We start from the raw sequence: 24,918 nt of genomic DNA on the forward strand, positions 1-24,918 counted from the left end.
GTATATAATATCTTAGTAACTGCAAACCCTAATCCTAATCCATGGCAATTAATTTTTTTGAAGACTACCGCATTTTTAGGACTATAAGACGGACCTGTGTATAAGATGCACCAAGATTTCAAAGAGGTAAGAAAGAAAAAAAAAGGTTTGCTCTTCCCCAGCCCCCAGGAGCATTCTGCAGATCTCCCAACCCCTCTGCACACACCAGTTTTGTGAAAAATGGGTCATTTTTGCAAAACAGGGGCAATTTTGCCCTCCGTCAGCCCCCAGGAGCACTCTGCTAACCTCTGCTAACCTCCCACATCTTCTGTACACCAGCTTTCACACTGGGCGGGGCTTCAGGAGGAATGGATGTATTCGGTGTATAAAACGCACCAACATTTCCAACCTCTTTTTTTTGGGGGGGGGGGCGTCTTATACTCCAAAAATATGGTATACTGTATGCCTAAACTCAAAGCACTAACTTGTAAATTCAGAACTACCTCTAATATTCTGATTTGGCACATATAGTGCTTTCTCGATCTTTCACTTTAGTACAACTCAATAAAAGAGTGAAAAAGTAAAGGCAATACAGTGTTCCCTTGATTTTCGCGGGTTCGAACTTCGCAAAAAGTCTATACCACGGTTTTTAAAAAATATTAATTAAAAAATACTTCACAGGTTTTTTTCCTATATCATGATGTTTCCCACCCGACGATGTCATATCTCATTGCCAAACTTTTGTCCGCCTTTAATATTTTTTTTAAATAAACTTTAATAAATAAACAAGGTAATAATCTAAATGGTTGCTGTGTGAATGGGAAATTGTAATTTAGGGGTCTAAAGTGTTAAAGGAAGGCTTGTGATACTGTTCATTGCCAAAAATAGTGTATTTACTTCCGCATCTCTACTTCGCGGAAATTTGACTTTCGCGGGCGGTCTCAGAACGCATCCCCCGCGAAAAGTGAGGGAACACTGTAAATATAAAAATTCAATCCAGGATTGTAAATAAATCCCTAGATGTTTCTTACCTTCTCTGACTGTATCTGGCTATGCTCTTCATTTATAAATCCTATTATTATTATTATTATTATTATTATTATTATTATTATTATTATTATTATTTTATTTATTAGATTTGTATGCCGCCCTTCTCTTATGTTAAGTTGCGTTAAGGACATGTATGCTAAGTGATTTTCTATGCTTCTGGCAAAGCTACCCATGAGTACATCTGGATTGTGTTTGATCTCAGGGGGCTGGGGTGTGGGGCATGGCTGGGATGGGCCTGACTAGGGTGGGCATGGCCAGCTTGATGTCACTTGTTGATACTCTTTTTCAGCCACAATTGCTTCCTGCAGCCCTCTGCCAGCAGAAATGGAGTCCGTGGGTGCCTCCCCAGGCTCTGTTTTTGCTGGCAAAGGGCTGCAGCAGGACATCATGGCTGAAAACAGAGCTTGGGGGGAATATGTGCAGCCAGGGGGCCCCACAGACCAGTGCTAAGCACCCCACAGGATGGATTTGGTCCATGGACCTTCAGTTTGACATCCCGGATCTAGTTGTATTTTTAGCTGTATCTTCAATTCAGCTTTAGAAAAAATAGCAAATTATTAAACCACATATCTATAATTTACAGTAAATATTCATACTGGAATATTCAATCTTAAAACAAATGAATCTTTCTCTTTTAAAGAATTCCAGAAATTTGCCCTTATAGAAATCCATAATATTTACATCTCAGAAGTGCATAAAACTTTCAATGAGAGATAGTCCTGTCTGCTGGAGTAACATTAGTCTTAATGCATCTTAAGACTACATTATTGTTTATATTTTTAATACTTCTATGGTACTTCATCAGGTACCTGAATTTTATTCTGATACAAAGAAATGAAATATAGGTGTATAAATCCTTCAACTAGGAAAGCATCCCTTTGGTTTCTATTCAATAATAATCATGTGTGTGCATGCCCTAAAATCAGTTCAGAATTTTGAGTAGGGACCCTGAGGGCATTTCAAAGTGCTTCAATTTATGCTCTGCATAGGGTCTACTATTTATGCAAATAAACTGTAGTGCAGGAAAAAAAATGAAATGCCAACTAAAGGGAAGTGAACTATAGGAGTAATTGGGTTCATATATTTTACTTTATTGGTGTGACACAGATTTCTAGGTATTGGTGAGAAGGATAACATGGTCGATGGTATTGAAAGCCGCTGAGAGGTCAAGAAGCACCAGGACAGAGGATAAACCCCTGTCCCGGGCCCGCCAGAGATCATCCATCAACGCGACCAAAGCAGTTTCCGTGGTGTAGCTGGGCCTGAATCCAGACTGTTGAGGGCCTAGATAATCGGCTTCTTCCAAGGACCGCTGGAGTGCCACCACCTTCTCAACAACCTTCCCCATAAAGGGAAGGTTGGAGACTGGACGGTAGTTATTAAGCATGGCTGGGTCCAGGGAAGGACCCAGGGAAGGAATAGTGCAGGAATCAATTCAGAGTTTTCATCTATGCGCTCACTCAGTGGGAGTAAAATAGAAGTCACTTACTTTAAATTCAACCCATAATTAGCAAATGTAAAATCAGAGAAATGTGTTCCCCCAGGCCACATTTGTTCAGATCGGGATACAATATTTTGTGCTATATATCTTGTTTATTTCTGTTAACGATGCACTAAATAGATTTGCATTCAGTTCTGCAAGTCACACATATGCAAAGAATATGCAAGCCATCAAAATATGTTTCATATTTTTCCCCCTAAATTTTACATACTCTGCTTCCTGGTAGTGGCAACACTACATGTTCTTTGGGATGCTGTTTTTCAATAAAATCCTATCTTATAATACATTACAAACCATAGCAATTAAGATGAGTCACACGCTGTACCCATTCCCACACTCGGTATTGAATGCCAAGCTACACACATCTTGGAGAGTATGGGCTCTGCAAAATATCTGGGGGGGGGGAAGGTGCATTAGCACATATGAAGCCTCTCTCTTTGAACTATTAAAGGTTCTTTTCAAGGCTTAGATAGATCCTTGAATAATTGACCCTGCCAGAATAATAGTAGAATAGTGGAGGCCCTGTTATACTGAAGTGAAACTCTAGACAGTGATGACCTTTTTCGACTTGGGTGTCAAAAGGGTGCACATACGTGCCCATAGCCATAATGCAATGTCCTGTACATGTGCGAAACATCCCCGCTGTCTCCACACATATGCACACATGCCTCACTGAAGCCTCCTGACTTCCAGTAGGCCCATTAGGTTGCTTTTCGTTCTCCCCAGGGTTCAGGAAAACCTGCTGACGCCGGAAGACGGTGAAAAATGGCCCAATGGGCCAATTGGAAGTTCAGAAATGAAAGGAAGTGGAGCTGCCCTACTACTTACTTTCAGATAATTGCAACCAGGCCTCATATACCTCAGCCTATTTCTTCTGCAGCCGGCAAAGGCTTTCCTGAAGGCCTGTGTAGCCGATAATAGAGCTCTGGATCAATCTGGAGCTCTGTTATCGACTAGAGAAGCCTTCAGCAAAGCCTTCCTAGCTGCAGAAGAAATGGGCCAAGTTGTATGAGGCCTAGCTGCAACTGTCCAAAGCCGAAGAAGTGACCTCTGACAGCGAAAAGGAAGCTGAGGGTGAGCACACAAGTTAACTTCCAGTTGGCCTGTTTTCACTGTGGAAGAAGAGAAATTGGGCAAAAAGAAGGCAAAAAATCAGCTGCCCGGTGCACGCATGCCTGGTGGAGTTGACATAGGGAAAAGCCTCACATGCCCTCATTGTTCTTTAATAAGTTCGCCATCACTGCTCTAGAAAATACAAACCTAAAACAAAGGGCTGATCTTAAATTTATTTATTTATTAGATTTGTATGCTGCCCCTCTCAGTAGGAGCACTTCTTGCCCACAAGACATAATTAAAACAATGAAAGGTTGAATGTCTATTAAAACCATATTGACTATGGTCTTAAGAAATAAAGTTATAATGGACATTCAACCTTTCACTGTTCTAATAATCAAACACCAAATCTGGTGCAAAGTGGAACATCCAACAATTGAAAGAAGCTGTGCTTAACAGGGCAGAATGGTGAGTACATGCCTACAAAGTCACCACAAGTAAAGTTACTTATTTCCAACCACAACATGGTTATAGGTTTCCTCAATATTTTTAGCAATGTGAGTCAATGTGGGCTCTAAGTTCCATAAAAGGGAGGCTGTTGTGATGACAAAGATACAAACTGCAGCAGAAATGGGATCCACTGCATTCAAATCCACTGCATTATGTTCCAGTAAATTGTGGTTTCAATACAGTTACATTTCATTCTAATTTGGTCACACAACATTTAAAGTAATGTGATCAGTGTGAGACACCATATTTTTAAAGAGATTTGGAGAAACTGGAAAAAAATCAGAAAAGGGCAATATGGTGGTGGTGGACTAGAAGGTACCTTCCAACTTTTATTACTCTGTTACTCTGACTAAAGGATATGTTTATATACATTACCTAAAAGGAAACCATATAGAATTTCTAATTGTGTTCTCTTTTGTTTGAGTGCAGGATACAGAATGATGGATTCCAATTGAATATTAAGAAGAAGAAAAACTTCCTAACATTAAATTTGTTCAAGTTAGGCAAGATAGCTATGTTTCTGGAACGGTTTATCCTAGATTTCTGCAATAATAAAACTTCAGTGGCCTTGTGGATTCCTATTAATTTTAAGGCTCTACATATCCATGTGCATGTTTTTAATATTAACACAGTAGGTAGTCATTTTGGCCATTGAACTTTTCAGGTTCTGGAAGAACAAAGGGTCTCCCCCCCCCCCTCTTTGCAAAACAATATTTCATATCACTGGATGAGTCCAGTCAGATCACATGGCCAGATAGCTTCAGTCTTTACAAAATAATATTTTGAACTCTTAAGAAAAATTTTGTAGGCAAAGTGTGTTTTAACATTATTAAAACTATTCATCATACAATATGGTAAATAAAGCTCTCCTCATCCGGGATTTGATCCTGGATGAGGAGGCCAACCTGGTATGTGTGACTGAAACCTGGCTGGACCCAGAGGGGAGTTCCTCTCTCTGAAATTTGCCCAGCCGGGTTTCAGGTATGGCATCATGGGAAGGGGGGGGGGAGGAGTGGCTATTATAGCCAAGGAGATTGTTTGCCTATGTAGACACGTTGCTCCTGAGATTGCGGGTTGTGAGTCCCTCTTCGTGAAGTTGGACCTAGGGGTTCAGGTGGGCTTATTGCTCATGTACCTGCCTCCCAGCTGCGTGTCAACAGCCCTGCCTGTACTGCTCGAGGAGGTGGTCGGGTTGGCGGTGAAGTTCCCCAGACTTATTGTCTTGGGGAACTTCAATCTACCATCACTTGGGGGGTCCTCAGGGTTAGCACAGGAGTTCATGGCCACCATGACAGCCATGGACCTGTTCGGAAACTTCAGATCGTGCAGAATGCGGCCACAAGAGCTATCGTGGGGCTTCCTAGATTTGCCCACGTTTCATCAACACTCCACGGCCTGCACTGGTTGCCAATTAGTTTCCGGTCACAATTCAAAGTGTTGGTTATGACCTAAAAAGCCCTTGATGGCATTTGACCAGAATACCTTCGGAACCGCCTTCTGCCACATGAATCCCAGTGACCGATTAGGTCCCACAGAGTTGGCCTTCTCCGGGTCCCGTCGACAAAACAATGCCGTCTGGCAGGCCCCAGGGGAAGAACCTTCTCTGTGGAGGCCCCAGCCCTCTGGAACCAACTCCCCCAGAGATTAAAACTGCCCCCATCCTCCTTGCCTTTTGTAAGCTATTAAAGACCCACCTATGTCGTCAGGCATGGGGAAGCTGAGCCCCTGGGTTATATTATTTATGTATGGTATGAGTGTGTTGTATGGTTTTTAAATAATGGGTTTTAGATTTCTTTTAATGTATTACATTTGTTACATTGTTATTGTTGTGAGCTGCCCCGAGACTTCGGAGAGGGGTGGCATACAAATCTAATAAATTATTATTATTATTAATAGTGTTGTGTTTATGGGTTTCTTTGAATTTGCCTTTTTAAAAATTGAAGAATTACTACAGCATCTGTGACAATGTTCAGACCAGAAAAAAGGGTTGCAAGGGTTTCTTTAAGCAGGCGGAGGAAAAACTAACCTAAAATAAGATCAATCAGATCAATACAAATGAGCGGCTTTTCTTTAAACCCCATTAAACTAATTCAGTGTCATAGTGGAACAGCCTTATTCAAATGCAAACCAAAACAAAAATAGAAGCATAGCCATCAACATGCAGGAATGCTGACTAAAGGTGTTTAGGAACATCTTCAGAATGCTAATTTAAAGCAGATTCAGCCTTTTAGTGGCTCCAAATCAACAGATAAAAATATTTCCCCAGCTTTATCTTCTACTGAGTGTGAAAGCCATTTTCATAAGATATAATACTAATACCAGCAGATATTAAAAGTACAAAATTTCAATTCTCTTCATTTGATGGTTTCTGTAGGGTTTTCTTTAGTCTTACCAATACACGATGCTTACATTTAAACAATATGTATGAAAAGAATCACCATAAGGTTGAGCTCTTCAGCTCTGTTCTGTCCTCTTACAATACTGTGAGATAGTAAAGTTTAAGTTACACCATTTTAAAATTAAAGCTAAATGGCAGTCTAGCTTTTGATCTGCGCATCAAAGGTTTCATTTGCATTCCTGTTGCAGAAGAGAAATACATATGGTCTCTGGAATGAGATTTCCCCTCCCTGTCTCTCTCCCCAGATCTATGATGGTGTTCTGGAAAATTAGGCTGTTCATCCAACCTTCAAGGTAAGATAGATATGCTCTACTACTTATGTATAGTTTATCTGGCATCCACAGAGCATTGAATATTTTATCTTGTACTTTGTATATTTTATGTTTTAAATTGTCAGCCGCTCATAGTTGCTTCGTCTAGGTGTCCTCTAAAGAGTGTGTGTGTGTGTGTAATTTTAACATGATTAGCAAGACAAGAACTGAAGGAGATGGGTTGTACATCAGTTATGACATTTCAGCCAATGTACCATTAAGTTAGACTGTTTTTTAGGCTAGATCTCATTCCTACAAGATAATACAATATTCAATACTGAGATTTTTCCTTCAACAGATAGTTGAAACTACGATTTGAAAACTGAATAAAAGTTATTTCTCTCCTTTCCATATTATTTCAGATGAAAATAATACCCAGAAAACATCACAGCATGCAATCTACCTATAATGGTCACAGAGGGTAATATGATATTCCATTTTATTCCAAAAGTTTATTAAAACATCTCAGAAATCAGTATTTCTTATTGGTATATCCCAGAATTCTGGGAGTTTATTTATTTATTTATTATATTTGTATGCCGCCCCTTTCTGAAGACTTGGAGCAGCTCACAAGAAACAATACAAATCCAATGATTAAAACAAATTTAAAATGCTTAATATAAAAAACAATCATACATCTCATACAGACCATACATAAAGCGGAAAAGGCCCAAGAGAATCAATTTCCCCATGCTTGTTGACAGAAGTGGGTTTTGAGGAGTTTGCGAAAGGCAAGGAGGGTGGGGGCAGTCCTAATCTTCACAGGGAGTTGATTCCAGAGGGTCGGGGCTGCCACAAAGAAGGCTCTTCCCCTGGGTCCCGCCAGACAACATTGTTTCGTCGACGGGACCCGGAGAAGGCCAACTCTGTGGGACCTAACCGGTCGCTGGGATTCGTGCGGCAGAAGGCAGTCCTGGAGATATTCTGGTCCGATGCCATGAAGGGCTTTATAGGTCATAACCAACACTTTGAATTGTGACCGGAAACTGATCGGCCACCAATGCAAACTGCGGAGTGTTGGTGTGACATGGGCATACCTAGGGAAGCCCATGATTGCTCTCGCAGCTGCATTTTGCACGATCTGAAGTTTCCGAACACTCTTCAAAGGTAGCCCCATGTAGAGAGCGTTATAGTAGTCGAACCTCGAGGTGATGTTACGCTTTTATGAATGTAAAGGCTGCTTTTTCATTACTCACCAATCCGTGATTAACTGAATTAAAATTATCACACAATATACTAAATTCACAGGGATGGTTTGTATTTATAATTAAACTATATGATTACTATTTAAAATTCATACCAGCTGAAGCATGTTCCCTCAGTATTTTACTACCCTTCCCAATAAGCAAACAAAAAATGGTGCACTATTCAAATCAAGTGAAGTCTTTATTACAGTCAAAGACCAGCACAATGATGCACTATTAAAAGCAATACTAACTAGTTCTACCATGTTTATAAGAAAAAGAAAGAACAGACGTCCATTTCATATTACTTTATAATTTTATCATTACAATATCAAACAATTCTTAGCTTTACAGGAAAGTATAGTTCTTATGGTCAAGAAGGGTTTTGTTTGGCTGGTTTCCAAGTGCCTTAATCAGAAGAACAATTTTTAGAAATAAACAAACAAGCCTCCTAGTAAAGGACAGTTTTTCAGAAGGAGAAATGATAAAGAGAAATTAAGCTATGACAATTGCAATCAGATAAGTCATTTGTAATTGATTACGTTGTAACTCTTCTTTCCCTTTTCTTCACATTAGATGTATATGGGGGAAATGCCCCCCCCCCCCAGACAGTAGTCTCATTTAAACAGCTCACCTGCTAATTATAGATATAGTCATCAGGAATTATGTGCGATATATGACTGATAGAGGATTAAATTCCTCTTTTTGTTGTTGTTGTTGTTGCTGTTGTTTTTCTTTTCTGTTCAATGATTCTTGAAGACTACCTGGACAGGGGTCCATGGAGGTTTCTTGGCAAGATTACTCAGAAGTTATTTGCCTTTACCTCCTTCTTCCTGGAGCTGAGAAAGAGGGATTGCCCCAAATTTACTCAACTAAATTTATGCCCAATGCAGGACTGGAACTCATGGTGTCGGGTTTCTAGCCTTAACCACTACACCAACACTGATCTCCTTTATTTTATTTTAAGATAAAAATCACTCACTGCAACAGTGCCAAAAGATCAATATCTGAGAATAGAAAACTGAGAGAGTTGGGAAGTTCTGTTAAAATCTCACCAGAAATTAGCTATAAATCAATCTGTACGAGGATAAACTCTCAGTGACCACCCAAAATGTAGTATCTCATATCCCTTGTTTAATATTCTATTTGTGACTCAAAGGCATTCTTTCCTATTCAATTCTATATACATCATGGATGGCATTTCAATTTCAGAAGTTTGAATGCTTGAAAATAGGATAAATGCAAATATCTGGAGCTAACACAAGATGTTTGAACTAATGAGTCAATCCCACATGACATAAGAGTCAAATTGATGGCACTCAACTGTCACACCATCATTAGGCTATGCATAAAGTATTCAAAGGAAATATTTATGGGAGTGTGGATAGAAATGAAGTAAATATTTCAGCATGATAATACATTGAATATATAAAGATCACAATGGTATTTCTTATCTCACTTTCCTTCCAGAGATTGGACTGATAGCTAGGACTTAGTCAATGACTTAAAATGCAGGCTTAACAACTCCACAAATTCCTTTAGCATTTTTGCATGTGTTGATCAGCAAATAAAAGTGTAAGATCCTATTGATCTTAGAAATAGATAGCTATCAGCCACTTCCTTCTGTTATCTGAAGCTCACTATGGAATTATCTGGTAATGTATCACCCCATCCCAAGTCAGTAACTATGCTTTGGTATTGTTATTCAAGTTATGTATGTGACATTATATTAACAATGTACCGTAATTGTTATTCTTACCCCTGCAGCTGGTATTTTTACACAGCTATCATGAGTGACTTTTAAAACTATTTAAAAGAACCTGTCAAAGTGACTCCTAAACTCTCTACTGCATTAGACTTGTGATTGCAGCAAAATGGCTAGTCCAGTTAGAAGATTCAGAAGGGTAGAATACTCCACCTCCTGTTATTTTTACGTGAACAGCTGCACTTTGTGCAAGATGAAAAATGAGGAACCCTTAATTGCGAAGAGCAACTTGGTCCTAGGGCTGTGTCGTGCTTCAGATCCGATTCCCAAAAGGGATACATGAACTCGCAGGGGCATGCACAAAGCATCTGTTTGCAACTCTGGAGAGCAGCTGGGTTTTTTTAAGACTTGCAGAGAGAGGCTATGTGTGAAACATTATGTGCTCCAAAGCAGCTTTTAAAAATTTTAAGTGCTACCCATCCGTGATTACCTGCTGTAAAGTCAGTGTCAACTGTTAGTGACAACATATTTGTTTGTCAAGTATAGTATTATAGTATGTATTAACATAACATAACATAATTAGAATGTAGTAATAGAAAAGTTAATAAGACAGTAGGACAGGGACAGTAGGCACAAAGATGCACTTATGCACGCCCCTTACAGACCTCTTAGAAAAGGGGAGAACATAAGAACATAAGAAGAGCCATGCTGAATCAGGCCAAAGCCCATCAAGTCCAGCATTCTGTGTCACACAATGGCCCACCAATTGTCCATGGGGATCTTAAGCAGAAAGAGAAAGAAAAACTCTCCCTTTCCCTCGACCCCTAACAAATGGTACTCAAAGGAATGCTGCCTGCCTCAACCAACATAGAAGCGGCACATGGACATCCGTTTCAATAACCACCGATACCCTTGGCATCCATGAATCTGTCTAATCCTGCCTTCAAGCTATCCAGGCTGACAGCTGTTACAACCTCTTCTGGAAGTGAATTCCATAAACCAACGACCCTCTGGGTGAAGAAATATTTCCCTTGATTTGTCCTCACTTTCTTACCTATGAGCTTTAAGGAGTCCCCCCTTGTCATAGTATTGTGTGATAGAGATAAGAATTTTTCTCTATCCACCTTTTCTATCCCATGTATGATTTTATATACTTCGATCAAGTCACCCCTTAAACGCCGTCTTTCAAGGCTGAAGAGACCAAAGAATTGCAACCTGGTTTCATAAGGGAGGTGTTCCAAGGAGAGGTCAATTGTACATAATGTAAGGTTGAAGATTTTGGGATTTGAGGAAGCAACAACAGAGTCAGGTAATGAATTCCAGGCGTTGACCACTCTATTGCTGAAATCGTATTTTCTGCAGTCTAGTTTGGAGCGATTTACATTCAGTTTGTATCTATTACGTACTCTTGTGTTGTTGTTGTTAAAGGTGAAGTTGTGACTGGCAGGGAGTACATTATAATGTATGATTTTATGAACAGTTAAATCAGTTCGGGGATGACGTAGTTGTAAATTTTCTAAACGTAGTATTTGAAGTCTGGAGCAGTAAGGTAATTTGTTATGTGAGGAGGAGTAAGGGACTCTTATTGTGAAGTATTTCTGGACTCCTTCAATTGTATTAATGTCTGATATGCAATGCGGGTTCCATACAGGTAGGCTGTATTCTAGAATAGGTCTGACAAATGTTTTCTATGCTCTGGTTAATAAATCAGTGTTTCTAGAGAAAAAGCTACATAAGATTAGGTTTACAATTCTTAGTGCTTACTGTATTGTCCTTTTTTTCATGATCTGTCCCTAATTGGCCCTTTAAGTTTAAGTCTTTCTACACCTCTACTTAATCCCAAAAGGAGAAGTGGGCTATTCCTACATGGACTGGAATACAATATTTTGGATTAGTTCACTTCTGCTTTTGTCTGAACATCTGAGGGGCTTCAATCTGTGCAAAGAATAATGTTCCCCTTTATCCCACTCCCAACCTCCACCTATTGAGCTGAATGTTCTGACAGGGTAGTGTACTCACCTTGCATTGAATGAAAGTATGGTTCTCCATACAATCCAATACTTTGCTCAAATTATATGGAAGAGTGTATTTAGATCTCAGATTATAAAGAGGAATGTATACTTACCTAAATCAGTGAGAGTACAAAAAGTTTAATATAGCCACATGCTACATGCAGACAAGAGAAGAAGAGTGAAGAGAGCTAAAGATATAATTATGTTGCCTACCTAGTGTGAAACCCTCCAAAAATTCAGATGAACACTTGAAGAGTGTTCTTGAATCATAAAACGTTCCATCAAATTATTTAAGTATTTTTTCTCTACAAGTTATCCAAAGCAAAAGTGAAAGTGGCACTGCCATTGTTAAAAAATTAATACAACTTTAATAATTTCTAACGTCTCTGGGTTTATCTGTTTTGAAAAAATCTAAAACACAATTAATTAAGCAACAATAGAGAAGTTAGATATAGAAACATAGAAGACTGACGGCAGAAAAAGACCTCATGGTCCAGCTAGTCTACCCTTATACTATTTCCTGTATTTTGTCTTAGGATGGATATATGTTTATCCCAGGCATGTTTAAATTCAGTTACTGTGGATTTACCAACGTCTGCTGGAAGTTTGTTCCAAGGATCTACTACTCTTTCAGTAAAATAATATTTTCTCATGTTGCTTTTGATCTTTCCCCCAACTAACTTCAGATTGTGTCCCCTTGTTCTTGTGTTCACTTTCCTATTAAAAACACTTCCCTCCTGAACCTTATTTGACCCTTTAACATATTTAAATGTTTCGATCATGTCCCTCCTTTTCCTTCTGTCCTCCAGACTATACAGATTGAGTTCATTAAGTCTTTCCTGATACGTTTTATGCTTAAGACCTTCCACCATTCTTGTAGCCCGTCTTTGGACCCATTCAATTTTGTCAATATCTTTTTGTAGGTGAGGTCTCCAGAAGTGAACACAGTATTCCAAATGTGGTCTCACCAGCGCTCTATATAGCGGGATCACAATCTTCCTCTTCCTGCTTGTTATACCTCTAGCTATGTAGCCAAGCATCCTACTTGCTTTTCCTACCGCCCGACCACACAGCTCACCCATTTTGAGACTGTCAGAAATCACTACCCCTAAATCCTTCTCTTCTGAAGTTTTTGCTAACACAGAACTGCCAATACAATACTCCGATTGAGGATTCCTTTTCCCCAAGTACATTATTTTATATTTGGAAACATTAAACTGCAGTTTCCATTGCTTTGATCATTTATCTAGTAAAGCTAAATCATTTAGCATATTACAGACGCCTCCAGGAATATCAACCCTATTGCACACTTTAGAGTCATCGGCAAAATATAAAAAAGATTGCATAGAAGATGCGTGTGTTTTAACTCTCTTAGGCACAACACACAAAAATAGATCATTTTAACTCCTCAGACAAGGATAAAATACTATGCACAAAACATTACTTGAAACATAAAACTAACTGTTCTAGATTCACTGTAACTATAAACTTGAGGACCAGCTACTACAAATCATGATTCCCAAGATCTCAACTTTCTCCCAAAATCAATTATTTCATTCTGATTGTAATTATAAAACCAGAAAATATTGAACATCACAGTAGCCCACGACAGAAATGCTTGCAGAGAAAAGAATTAAAATTGACACAGAGTACAGTTGATCCAGATGAAAATATAATTCAGAAAATACTGGATTGTGCAGAGAAGGATAAATTGATATTGAAACTAAAAGATAAAGGAGATACAGGGTATTATTTAACATGGAATAGGCTTTAACAATGGTTAGAGACAAGAGGTAGAAATTAGATGAAGAAAAAACATTGCTATGTGTAAGTAAAATATGAATGTTGCTTTATAACTATAAGTAATTATAAATATGGTTATAATTATTTCATGTAGTATTACTACTACTATCAATATATCTGGTTATTTATTTTTCTGCTATAAAATGAAATGCCTGGACAATACGGTACATTGTTTTAAAATACTTATATATAAATTTTAAAAACCTGACTTTAAAAAGAAAAGTACAGGTAATCCTTGATTTATGTCCAGAATTGAGCCCCAAATTTCCATTGCTGAACAAGGCAGTTGTCAAGTGGGTTTTGCCCCATTTTACAAACTTTTTTTTTGCTGCAGCTAAGCAAATCAATGCCAGTTGCCCTGTGCCCAAATTTTGATCATATGGCTATAGGAATGCTGCAAAAACTTGTTACCAGTTTTTAAACTTATGAATTTTGCAGCACCCCCATAGCCATATAATTAAAATCCGGGCACTACCTAAGTCACTTAGTTCAGTACCAATAAAACTTTGAACAGTCACCAACTGAATGGTTGTAAATCGAGAATCACTGTAAAAAGGCTTTGGCAGTCCAGAGTGAACAAAGTGTTTTCCTTTCTCTGGGTGCTTGGAGAGGGAAGAAAAGAGAAAAGAAATGCTCCCTTTGCTCTAGGCAGCGACTGTCCTCCTCTTCTTCCTCCTCCTCCTCCCACCCAAATTCTGAGCTTTTATTTCTTTCCTAATGGGTTTGCACGCATTATTTGCTTTTACATTGATTCCTATGGGAAAAATTGCTTCTACTTACAAACTTTTCTACTTAAGAACCTGGACACAGAACGAATTAAGTTCTTAAGTACAGGTACCACTGTACTTTATTTAGAAATGAGCTCATGTGCCCAGAATTGTTTTTTTATACATAAATCTTGTATAACAGCCATTCCTACCCATTTTGAAACAGTTTTCCCAACATGCTTTCAAAACTCAAAAGATAAATTGGGTGTTCTTATTTTACTAACAATTTGAAGGAAGAGGTTGAACGACTTCCTAAATTTTCAGATGATACAAAACTAAACAGGACAGTAAATACACTACAAGACAGAAATAAAATTCAAAATGAACATAGTAGGTCAAAAAATAGACTTAAAGCAGCAAGATGAAATTTCACAAAGAGAAATGCAGGTTTTAACTTAGGAACAAAAATCAAATGCAAGATACCGGCACTACTGTTCCAAGATAAATCAAATTTGAGTCATTAGTGTGACATTTTTGCTAGATAAGGCCATTTTGGCCTGTATTAACAGAAGTATTGTTTTGAAATTGTGTGGAATATTTATTCTTCTGTTGCATTCTGCTATAGTTCAGATCACACATCAAATATCTCTAAGAAGGATTCAGAGAAACTTGAAGAGGTTTAGTGAAATGCAATGAGAATGATCAGAGAATTAGAAAATAAGTCCTATGAGGAGAGATTGAAGATATATAATAACTGTGTTGCTGCTGCCATAGTAGGGAAAGGTATGGGTTTTTATATTGTCGGTTTTTAATGCTGCTCAAAGTAACCTCTGAGTGAGTTTGGTGGCCATTTAAATTTGTCAAATAATTAGCACTCTTTCCAGTATTTCACAGAAAATAGTTAAGATCTCCCCCTCACCCCCCACACCCACTTCCAGTGTGTAGAATATGGGGTAATGGATTTATGTGACAGAAAGATAAGATTATTGATTGGGATTTTTTTTTGTGGGGGGGAATCCTAGAAACAAAAGCCATTGGACAATATTCCAATCAGATGGTTCCCTTCCTGGATGTTTTAGGGGAGGGTAGACAGTAATGATTAAATGTAGAGTTCTACATTGAGCAAATTATTGGCCTTCATCATCTAAAAGTCGAATTCCAATCTACAATACTATGAAGAGGACACTACCTTCTTTACTGTATACTATATTTCAGGACAAACAGCTTTTTACAGAACACAATAACAGTCACTATCTCAGAACAAAAGTTAATTCATAATATAAGCAGTGAAGGAAATCAATTGTGAAATGTATAGTTTATAAGATCTATGCATCCTTCCTATTATATTGTGACTGGAATGAATTGCTGACAAGAATCACTCTTTATTTCTTGCATATAGAAGGATAATTGCAAAGAATGTAAAGAAGGCAGGCAACTAATGGTTAAAAAAAGCAAGACATGAGTGGAAATGAATAAGAACTATCTTATTAGCTGAGTTAACATAATTAACAACAAAAGGGTGAAATTATTTGGGTAAAACTGAAGTGAAAGAATAGTGAGTGGTGTCCATTAAGGATTTGAATAGAAATGATAATGACAAATCAAACACTAGAATTAAGATAGATATCTAAATGTTTGTAAAAGGAAAATCGTATATCCTATAAGATACAGTAAACAATTGAAAAATTCAATCTTTCAACTGAAATTCAAATTGAATTTCAATTTCAAGACAGTGCAATTGGAGAAATGTTAAAATATGGATGTGTTTTGTTCACAAGGTGGTTGTGCAACTTGTTTAACAAGCGTGAAGACTATACTTTGCCTGGTGATTGGAAGAATGGTGCTATTATTCTCCTATACAAAGGTAGTAGAACTGAATACAGAAAACTAAGAGAGAATAGCTTGTCAATGGAGCTTGGGAAAGTGTTGGGCCAAATTCTGGCTGCAAGGTTTTGAAAAATGCCCAAAAGCAAAATTTGCACACTAAGTAGAGTAAGACTTTCTGCTAGGTACAGAATGTGTAAGCCAGATTTTTGTTATTTAGCAGGTAAATGAGAAATTGATGAATGTGAGAAAGTAAGTGTGAAATAAAGTAAGGAACTACATTATGGTTGATTTAGAGAAGGCATCTGATAAAGTGAATGGCTTCAATGATAATTTTGTGTGTGTGTGTAATCATGGAATTGAAGGCTGTGTTGAATATGACAAGAGTGGCATAATAATAGGTGTAAACCAAGGGTAAGAATAAATTATATTCTTAGCAAATGCTTCAATTTCATTCAGGGTGTACTATAAGAATAAGGGTTTTCCCCTTTTTATGACCCTGTAATCCTTTGATTTGGGGTAGAGTTGAGGCGACTGAATGGAGCTGAGCATTTACTGGCCAAATGCCCTTCCTGATACCTACATGGGGTTTGCATTGGTTATTTTGATCCTTTGGTTATTTAATGTATTTATGGATAAGTATCTTAAAACATGTGATGGTAACAGATGTGTTATTTGGGAATTTGAAAACATGCGTATTTTGTATTCAAATGATATTCTTTTAATTTAGCCAACTAGTTTTATGAAAATGAGAATTAATTTATAACAGAAAAAACACTTGAAAAATATGCACAGTAAAATAAAGAGATAGAATCAAGAATGAATGCCTGTTCAATTAATCTAAATTGAATTAGACAATGAATGGCCAAGACAAAAGAAAAGGATGTTGAAGTAGTCTGATCCTAATGGTGAGAATGAATGAGAATCAAATCAGAGAGTTAATTAGGCAAATTGAACGAATCAAGAAAAATAAGATAGAAATTGTGGCTGGATAATATTGACGAGATCTTTAAAAGGAGAAAGGTAATGATTTTACAAAAAACAGTGCATGAACACTGTACAAGCAATAACAGTTTGCAGAAGAAAAATATGAGTTATTTATTATGATATATATTTTCCTTCCTTCCTTCCCTTTATATGACTGCCCAACTTGCAAGTGTGACTCTGAGCAGCTGCACACAGAGACGTGTATTTATGCATACGCACGCACACAAACATGCATGTATACATAAGGTGCAAAGAATTTTAAAAACCTTCAATGGCCAATAAGCATAAACCCAAACAAAACAATTAACAGACACAGCTCAAAGGCCATCCACTCTCCTTCTTGACCCTTAGGACCTGAAGTACATGCAATGCTTTATAAAAGGTTAGCAGGGTCAGGCTCATCTTATGTGAACTGATCTTTTATGTTTCAATCCTTCTGAGTTACTGTACTGTAGTTTACCTTACTCTTTTGCTCTGCTTTGTCTAAAGTTGGTTACTTCAAAAATGAACAATGTGATGATTACATATTAATGCAGTGATTCTCAACCTGGGGGTCGGGACCCCTTTGGGGATTGAATGACCGTTTCACAGGGTTCACCTAAGACCATGGGAAAAGACAAATTTCCAATGGTGTTAGGAACTAAAGCTTCTATTCTGGTGCCTTAAAACATATTTTTACAATCGGACCAATCAGGTGTTTACAGTGGGGGTATCCCTCTGAACTTTCTGCCAATCAGCTTAAAGCTCTGTTGAGAGATTTAGGGGTCACCACAACATGAGGACCTGTATTAAGGGGTCGTGGCATTAGGATATTTGAGAACCACTGTATTAATGCATATGTAACTATAAGTTAATATGTTTGGACAACTCTTCTTTATAAATGCAACTAATTTCTCAAATTGCATTAGGTAATCCAATAATACAAACCAAACATTTCACACGTACCTTCACAATTTATTTTTCTTTAAAATTAGGGTAGGCAACTTGCAGCTTTGAAGCACATTTTATAGCCTTATGAACCTGCCTCCAATATCACAGTAGTGATAAACAAAATATTTATTTGTCAATGAAGAACGGTGGGAAAGCAAATAAAATGTACTATGCAATCCATAGTACACTTTATTTGCTTTCCCACCACAATGTAATTCATGGTGTGTACTTAACAAGCTTTTAAAAACAAACTGGAAAATTTAGCCCCACCTATGCATGACAACTTTATAGCATCATCTCCACACACTGTATTGTAGCTCTTCCCCTTAAACAAAAATTTAAAAGTTAACATTTCTGGTCAGAAACATTTCTTTTATACTGTTTTTACAAGAATATCTCAGACCATATTAAACCAAATTTTATCACACTACCGCTTAATATGCAATCACTAATCATCACATTTTAAGTAATAAATGTTTGAAGGGTAGGAAATCTTCATAGAGTATACAAAAAGTAGTATAAAATGTAATGTATTGCAATGCATTCAATAGTCATTTTCAACATAATTATAAAGAAACAAGCTCTATACAGTACTTCTAACTTATTTAATCTGTAATATATATCAGCTACCCTCAAAAGGAAAGAAGACAAATTTGAGACCCATTCTATAGTTGTTAAGGTATTGGATTTGAATCAATGATACAGGTTGCTGATTTGGCATTTGGACAGCCAGTCTTTCTCAGCCCAATTCATCTGACAGTTGTGATCAGATAAATAGCAAAGTCCCATCTACAAATCCTCTTTACAAATGATAAACGAACACGTCTTCTCTTGATTAATTCACTTTCCCTGTTCTACAACTTCTCCTCTTTACTAATTTGTCACAAATATAGCTGAAATGTTTCATTACTGCCTTATTCATTTCCAGGGATCTCTGCAACATTCTTAGCTTGGTATACTGATGCAAGAGATTTCAATCCACTAATTTCCACTAAGTTATGGAAGACAAAAAGATGCCAACTGGATGAAATAGAGAAAACAGGCAGACCTCCAGGCAGAAACAATTTAAAGGAGGTAACACAGACCATGATTAGACATGATTGATAAACAAATTGCTTATAAATCATCTGGCAGTCTTCCTACAACAGAGAACAGTCTTCAGGGAAATCTTCTTAAAATGAAGAGTAGTTGATTCTCTTACAGGAAGGCAGAATGGACTAAATGACGACACAAGTGTGAACAGATGGGCAAGTAAGTTCTACTGACTTAATTGCAAGCCTGTCTTAATCTTTTAAATTCTTCTATGGAAGGAAGAGAATGAGAGAGCTATTGAAAAATGATCTCAGGACAGTGTTACATACTACACAACTAAAGAACAATCACCATTCAATTCCTTTTGACAGACACATCCCCTCACATCTGGGCTAACCACCCTTTCTCAGATAATGAATAGAACTGATATGGGCTATGTAAAAAGATGCATTTTAGAGGTGTGTATGTATATCTTAATACAATGAAGGTAATAGGAAGAAATTATACACTGCTCAAAAAAATTAACGGAACATTGAAATAACACATCCTAGATCTGAATGAATGGAATATTCTCACTGAATACTTTGTTCTGTACAAAGTTGAATGTGCTGACAACAAAATGAAATTGATTGTCAAACAGTGTTGCTTCCTAAGTGGATAGTTTGATTTCACAGACATTTGATTTACCTGGAGTTATATTCTGTTGTTTAAATGTTCCCCCCTTTTTTTGAGCAGTATATGTTTGCTTTCTTAAACAAAAAGCTTGAACTTCTGGAAGAGGCACAGAAAAACAGGTAAGTGTTGCACTCCCCATTCAAGAATAGGCTTGCAAAAGTCATTGTGAACAGCTATTTACTGAATGGAGTTTCTGTTTGCAAAGAAGTTGATAATCACAGTTAAAAACAGAGGCAGAATACAGAGTCCGTCAGCAGCAGCAACTTTATTCACTGCCATGTTGCAGCTCAGCCAACAGAGAACTTGTTGCAACTAAATTGTTACCTCTAGATTTTACTAAAACAAATCCCCAATCAAGCACAGATATCCTGAACAAAGCTACTCTTAAGGATTTAAAAATTGGAAGCACACCCTAAATCGCTTCAGGGTTTAACAGACTGAAATCTGAAATCCTAGAATCTGGTTTCAATCCCTCTGCAGGCACCACGCACACACAAAAGGACAGAACACACACACACACACACAAACATACAGAGTCCTTGAGACTAAACAAAGACCAGGCAGGCAAGAGAAGGACACCAGAGAACTAACCACTGTAATTCAAATCCAACTTTCCCTGGAGAAAATCATAAACAGCTTGCAACCTTTCCTCTCAGAAAAGTGTAGATCCTTACAACACGTTTCTTATCCAGCTTCATTTACAAGGTTCAGGAAACCCACTCTAAATTATCCTTCTAAATCTCACCTGCTCTTCTTCCAACATACAAACCACCTACCTCTTTCCCCACCACCCAATATACTCAGCCCCTGTGCCTCCTCTTTCGCCCCCCCCCCAATTCTTTATACCCATTCTCTCTCCCTGATCCCATCTTGTCCATTCTTCAGCCCTGTAAGGTTTTTAATGCCACTCCATCTCCTGCTTCCTGTCCGCCAACCAGTTTAATTGTCGTCCATGAGCCACAGAATAGAGACGGTCCTCTCGGCGGTGCCCTGCTCTTCCTCCCCTCAACCCCCCCTCCTTTTCCGCCTTCTCCAAACTCGACCCCCCTCGTTATCCCAAAAGTCCCGGCCTAAATCACTGCGGCTTTCTGCTTTCCTTTGCCAGCGCTGCCTCTCAGCAAGACCTTTAACCCAGAAGGCTAGGAGACATCGTCTCTGCTCCTCCTCCTCTCCCCCCCTTTCTGGCGCCAAATCTTCGTTCTATGACCACCGGCTTCCTGACTCCCCCCCCCAGTTCCCACCCCAAAGAGCCCCCCCCCCCCCGTGCCCATCACCACGCATCTCTCACAGTCCCACCCCACCCCCTCTTTAGGCAACCAGGAGAGCAAGCCGCGGGCAGCCACGCAATCGGAGCACCTGAAGGAAGGAGTGCAGAAAAAGCGAGACCATCCACACCACAAAAGCCAACTGTGGCCAAGGAGCCCAAGCGGGACGGCGCCTCTGCGCACCTTTTCTCCTTCTAGGCAATTCCCCGCCTCCGTCCAGATGCGCTTCTCGACGCCAGCAAGAGAGAGGGGGGGGAAACGGGGACAGCTCCTGGGGCTGCCCAACTCCAGCTCGCGCTCTCTCTCTCAGGTTCCCGCTCAGGCTGGAATTCGTCCGGCTTTTCCCTCTCAGAAGCAGCCCGTGCCCGAAGAACTCAGCTTGCAGCAAGGACGGCCACGCCCCTCCCCGCCTCAAAGAAGCAGGGGGCGTGGCAATGACCTCGCGGGAGGGAGTCGGCCGGCTCGGGGCGGGGCCGCGCCGCCGCCTCCTTAAGCTCCACACCTCCGCTGCGGCAGGCGAGGTTCGCGTGAAGGGGGGGGAGGTGAGCGACCCCCAGCGGCGCCCTGAGGCAGCCTCTCAAGCGCGCGAAAGTTTTAACGCGGGACTGGTGGGGGCCGAGATGCGAGTGACAAATCCGGGTGGACGGGAGAATGGCTTAGCTCTGGAGAACCTCCCGCGCCTCTTTTGTAAGGCAGGCTTTGCAAGGCGACTTTCCTGGGGGTCGCGGGTGAGGAGGTCCGTCGTTCATGTAGGGCTTCCGAAAGGCTGCGTTCTCAATTCAGTGGGGCTTAATATAACTAGACGAATGGGATTAGAACAGAGGTCTTCAAACTTGGCAACTTTAAGACTTGTGGCCTTCAACCCCCAGAATTCTCCAGCCAGCATAGCTGGGATTGTGGGAGTTGAAGTCCACAAGTCTTAAAATTGCCAAGTTTGGGGACCCCTGGATTAGAATATTGGTTTTAAAAATCGGTGATATCTAAATAAATCAAGAAATTAAACACTTTTGGACCGTGATGGGAAATAATCGTGTCTACACTGCAAAATTCTCAAGACAAATTTTCAAAAAGTTCTCAAGACAAATTCTCAAAAAAAAAAAAAAATCTAGGTAAATTATTTGATTTGAACAAGTGATTTAAAATTAGATTTCAAGGTTGTGCATGAGTCTTCTCTAAAGCAGAGGTCCCCAACCGCCGGTCCGCGGACCGGGACCGGGCCGTTGGGGCTTTTCAGCCGGTCCGCGGCGCCAGGGCCCCCTCGGCCTTTCCGCACCACCAGCGGCGCTCCCCCCGCCAGCCAGCCAAGCCCCGCGCCCGCCGGAACCGGCTCCTCGCTCTCCCCCCGCCGCCCGCCGCGTTTGCAGGAGGTGGGGAGGGTTGGGCGGCCCGCCAAGGCCAGGAGGGACGCCGCTGCCCCCCCCCCTTCCCTCTCTCCGCCCGCCGCTGCGCCTCCTTGACGCCGGGAGGAAATGCCGGCAAAGGCTTTCCTCAGCGGAGGCCGGCGAAGGTGATATTGAATGTCGGGGGAGAACGGGCGTTTGCACGCGCTCCCTCCCTGCTAGCCCACTCGGAATATTCAAAATAAGAAAAACCTTTGCCGGCGAAGGCTTTTCTTATTTTGAATATTCCGAGTGGGCTAGCAGGGGGATAGGGAGCGCGTGCAAACGCCCGTTCTCCCCCGACATTCAATATCACCTTCGCCGGCCCCGCCTCTCCTGCAAACCCCCTTGCTGAGAGCCCGGGGCGAAAGTGCTCTCGCAAAGGTGAGGCGGGCAGGGCGTGCGCGCGTCATCGCTGAGAAGAACGGAGAGAGAACGAGAGTGAGTGAGAGCAACAGACAGCAAGATAGAGAGAAAGTGAGAAAGAGAGAGTGAGAAAGGGGGGAGAGAAAGAGATAGCAAGAGAGAGAACAAGAGAGAGAAAGAGCGTGAGAAAGAAAACAAGAAAGAGTGAGAGAGAAAGCAAAAGAGACAGAAAGAAAACAAGAGAGAGAAAGTGAGAAGAAGAGAGAGAAAGAGGGGGAGAGAGAGAGAAAGAGAGAGGGGGGAGAGAGAGAAAGAGAGGGAGAGGGAGAAAGAGAGAGGGAGAGGGGGGAGAGATAGCAAGAGAGGGAGAGAGGGAAAGGGGGAGAGAGGGGGGAGAGAAAGAGAGAGGGAGAGAGAGAGGAGATAAAGGAAGAGGAGAGAGAGAAAGGAAGAGAAAGAAAGAAAGAGGGATAGAAAGAGAGAGAGAGTGAGAGATGCTCAGTGAGCCTTTCTTTGAAGTTGCCTTTCTTTCTTTCTCTTTCTTGCTTTCTTTCTTGCTCTTTTTCTTTCTCTCTTTTACCTTCCCTTCCTCTATTTCTTCTTTTCTTTCTCCTTCCTACCTTCTTCCCTTACTCTCCCCTTTCATAAGTTTCCTTGCTTCCTTTCTCTGTTCCTGTCCCTTCCCCCTTTCTTTCTTTCTTTCTTTCTTTCTTTCCTTCCTTCCTTTCCTCCCTCCATTTCTTGCTTTCCTTTTCCTTCCTCCCTTCTTTCCTCCCTCATTCCCTTCTTTCACTCCTTCCTCTCTTACTCTCCCCTTTCACACCTTTCCTTGCTTCCTTTGCACCCTTCTTTTGTTCCTGTCCCTTCCCTCTTTCCTTCCTTCCTTCCCACCCTCCGTCCATTCATTCACCCATTCCTCTCTTGATCGCCCCTTTTACGGCGCCGCTGACAGCTAGCTCCCCCCCCCCCCCCCCCGGGCCATGGAAAACTGGTCTAGCTTAAAGCCGGTCCCTGGTGCAAAAAAGGTTGGGGACCTCTGCTCTAAAGGATAAATGACCTTTTTTATGTTTCCCTTTGCAAAATATGCAACAGTAAGCTGGTGTTCTATAATCTACAACTGCATAAAATTAACCATTTATTTTGTATGCGATTCCACATTGGTCTGGACTAGTTTTATAATTTTCCTAGCAATATTTCATAAGTGGTGTGTCATTGTCTGCTTAGGTCTGAAAGCGAGTTACTGGCCCAGGGGTTGGTTCCTCCTGATTCGGACCGTGCCCGAACCATTGGCGACCCCTGGTGATGTCACGATGGCATCACCGAACCGGATTGGTTGGTGCTGGTCCATGGGTGCCATCAACTTTTAAAAAATAAATAAATAAAATCCTTCTGAGCATGCGCAGAAGCCAAGTTCTGACACTGTGCATGCGGTCACCATCTTTTTTTATTTGACAGCACAGGAGGAGCAAACCGGCAGCGAGGAAAATTGCAACCCACCCCTAGCACTGGTCCAAGGTCACCAAGCTAGCTTTGTGTCTAAGGTAGGACAAGAACTTACAGTTTCCTGGTTTGTAATCTGGTGCCTTAACCACTACTCCAAACTGTCATACTATAATTAATCATGTCAATCTATTAAACTCTGAACCTTTGTACGAAATCTGATGGACTGACAATTTAATCTTAGAAAGTTTTTCTTTACTTGGAAGCAGATCCTATTAGCTTTAATTTAATATGCCAAGTTGGTATCTTGACTAGAGAGTAAACTTCCTAGGGTTCAGTCACATTTCCTTATAAACCAGAGTCTCGTTAGGCTGTATATACGTTACTTGTTTTAGGCTTAAGAGGATCCACCCTGGTGGATTAGTTTATGACTCTTCAATTTAATTAGAACACTAATCACCAGCTCTTTAAAATGCTGGTTTCTGCTGTAAAACCCTTGATGACTTGGCACCTAGGTATCTATAGGATAGTCTGTTCCAATCTGCACTGCCTATTAGATCATCTAGGGAAAATATTCCTTTGCCCCATCATCAGGAAATGAAAGAGCTAAAGCAAGGAAGCCCTGGGTTGGGGGGGGGGGGGGGTTGGTGCCAAGACCAGTCCTATGGAACCACCTCAGACTGTTATCCTCCTTGATGCTTTCTGGAAGCTGTTGAACATGGAGTTTCATGAAAGCTTTTTAAACCTGCTCAGTGCAGCTTTTATTTTTGTTTGTTATTTCATTGTGAAGCTTTGCTTTATGTTTTT

At 40.2% G+C, this 24,918-nt stretch overlaps 1 protein-coding gene across 4 annotated transcripts in view; it reads right to left on the minus strand.

Moving 5' to 3' along the window:
• The window catches only part of MYO1B (myosin IB), a 157,718-nt gene extending 136,406 nt beyond the window's left edge, over positions 1 to 21,312 (minus strand). Inside the window, exon 1 of one of the 4 annotated variants that reach the window (XM_070732147.1) lies at positions 21,110 to 21,312. The gene's annotated coding sequence lies outside the window, so the exon portion shown is untranslated. Of the gene's footprint in view, positions 1 to 21,017; positions 21,073 to 21,109 lie in introns of those variants that run through there. The other 3 variants (XM_070732146.1, XM_070732144.1, XM_070732145.1) reach the window with 3 other exon arrangements.
• Positions 21,313 to 24,918: the final 3,606 nt, after the last annotated feature.

This window comes from Erythrolamprus reginae, chromosome 1 (assembly GCF_031021105.1).
Source record: "Erythrolamprus reginae isolate rEryReg1 chromosome 1, rEryReg1.hap1, whole genome shotgun sequence".
NCBI classification, from domain to species: Eukaryota; Metazoa; Chordata; class Lepidosauria; order Squamata; family Dipsadidae; genus Erythrolamprus; species Erythrolamprus reginae.